We start from the raw sequence: 2,500 nt of genomic DNA on the forward strand, positions 1-2,500 counted from the left end.
GCATGCGAACCGCATGAAACTTCCAGAGGCATTTGCAGCAGGAATGCATGTGCACTCAAAAAATGTGATATTTTTCACGGAGAGACCCCGTGAAACGCTAGAAGTGGGCGGGGATGTCTCTCTTGTGGCTCACGGGGCTGTTAGGGTGGCACAGAAATCCCTCGGAATGGGAAAACGGGTCATTTTCGTGTCGCCACATTGCATACGAACCGCATGAAACTTCCAGAGGCATTTGCAGCAGGAATGCATGTGCACTCAAAAAAGTGAATATTTCTCACGGATAGACCCCGTGATACGCTAGAAATTGGCGGGGATGTCTCTCTTGTGGCTCACGGGGCTGTTAGGGTGGCACAGAAATCCCTCGGAATGGGAAAACGGGTCATTTTCGTGTCGCCACATTGCATGCGAACCGCATGCAACTTCCAGAGGCATTTGCAGCAGAAATGCATGTGCAGTCAAAAAAAAATTGATATTTTTCACGGATAGACCCCGTGAAACGCTAGAAATTGGCGGGGATGTGTCTCTTGTGGCTCACGGGGCTGTTCGGGTCGCACAGAAATCCCTGGGAATGGGAAAACGGGTCATTTTCGTGTTGCCACATTGCGTACGAACCGCATGAAACTTCCAGAGGCATTTGCAGCAGGAATGCATGTGCACTCAAAAACTTCTATATGTTTCACGGATAGACCCCGTGAAACGCTAGAAATTGGCGGGGATGTGTCTCTTGTGGCTCACGGGGCTGTTAGGGTGGCACAGAACTCCCTCGGAATGGGAAAAGGGGTCATTTTCGTGTTGCCACATTGCATAGGAACGCCATGAAACTTCCAGAGGCATTTGCAGCAGAAAGGCACGTGCACTCAAAAATTTTAATATTTTTCACGCATAGACCCCGTCAAACGCTAGAAGTTGGCGGGGATGTCTCTCTTGTGGCTCACGGGGCTGTTAGGGTCGCACAGAAATGCCTCGGAATGGGAAAACGGGTCATTTTTGTGTGGCCACATTGCATAGGAACGGCATGAAACTTCCAGAGGCATTTGCAGCAGGAATGCATGTGCACTCAAAAACGTCTATATTTTTCACGGATAGACCCCGTGAAACGCTATAAATTGGCGGGGATGTCTCTCTTGTGGCTCACGGGCGCTGTTAGTTAGGGTCGCACAGAAATCCCTCGGAATGGGAAAAGGGGTCATTTTCGTGTTGCCACATTGCGTACGAACGGCATGAAACTTCCAGAGGCATCTGCAGCAGAAATGCATGTGCACTCAAAAACGTCTATATTTTTCACGGATAGACCCCGTGAAACGCTAGAAATTGGCGGGGATGTGTCTCTTGTGGCTCACGGGGCTGTTAGGGTCGCACAGAAATCCCTCGGAATGGGAAAACGGGTCATTTTCGTGTTGCCACAATTGGCATACGAACGGCATGAAACTTCCAGAGGCATTTGCAGCAGAAATGCATGTGCACTCAAAAACGTGAATATTTTTTCACGGATAGACCCCGTCAAACGCTCGAATTTGGCGGGGATGTTTCTCTTGTGGGTCACGGGGCTGTTCGGCTCGCACAGAACTCCCTTGGTCCACCTGATTCGTGCATACAGGCAGCAACTAAAACTCTGTAAACCTGCTGTGAGGACATCTAAACAGTGGACCAGTGAGGCTGTGGAAGATTTGCGGGCGTGCTTAGACTGTACTGACTGGGATATGTTCACGACTGCTACCAATAGTCTGGATGAACTCACAGAGGCTGTGTACATCAGCTTCTGTGAGGACTGCTGTATCCCAACACGTACCAGGGTGAACTTTAACAACAACAAGCCCTGGTTCTCAGCAAAGCTCAAAAGGTTGAGGTTGGAGAAGGAGGAAGCGTTTAGGAGTGGGGATAGAGACAGATTCAAGGAGTCGAAGAACAGGTTTAGCAAAGCGGTGAGAGAGGCTAAACGACTGTACTCAGAGACACTAAAACACCAGTTCTCTACTAACGACGCTGCTTCTGTCTGCCAAAGGGCTCAGGCACATCACCAACTACAAACCCAGAGCGCCCCACACCACTAACGACTCCCGCCTAGCCAACGACCTGAACGAGTTCTACCGTAGATTTGAAAGACAATTGGACTGTCCTGAACCACCCCTTCCCACCCAAGAGGCCCCATCCCCCACCCATACTACAGAAACGACTCTCTCCTTTCAGGAGGGAGAAGTTAATGGGCTTTTCAAGAGGCAGAATCCACGCAAAGCAGCCGGGCCGGACTCTGTCTCTCCAGCCACCCTCAGGCACTGCGCTGGCCAGCTGTCTCCGGTGTTCACCAACATCTTTAACACCTCCCTGGAGACATGCCATGTACCAGCCTGTCTCAAGTCCTCCACCATCATCGCTGTGCCCAAAAAGCTAAGGCCAACAGGACTAAATGATTACAGACCGGTCGCCCTTACATCTGTGGTAATGAAGTCTTTTGAGCGCCTGCTCCTGGCACACCTCAAAGCCATCACAGACCCTCTCCTGG

Source organism: Petromyzon marinus, unplaced genomic scaffold (assembly GCF_048934315.1).
Source record: "Petromyzon marinus isolate PM22_M1 ecotype Great Lakes invasive population unplaced genomic scaffold, UKy_Petmar_22M1.pri1.0 PM_G_Scaffold_93, whole genome shotgun sequence".
Taxonomy (NCBI): Eukaryota; Metazoa; Chordata; class Hyperoartia; order Petromyzontiformes; family Petromyzontidae; genus Petromyzon; species Petromyzon marinus.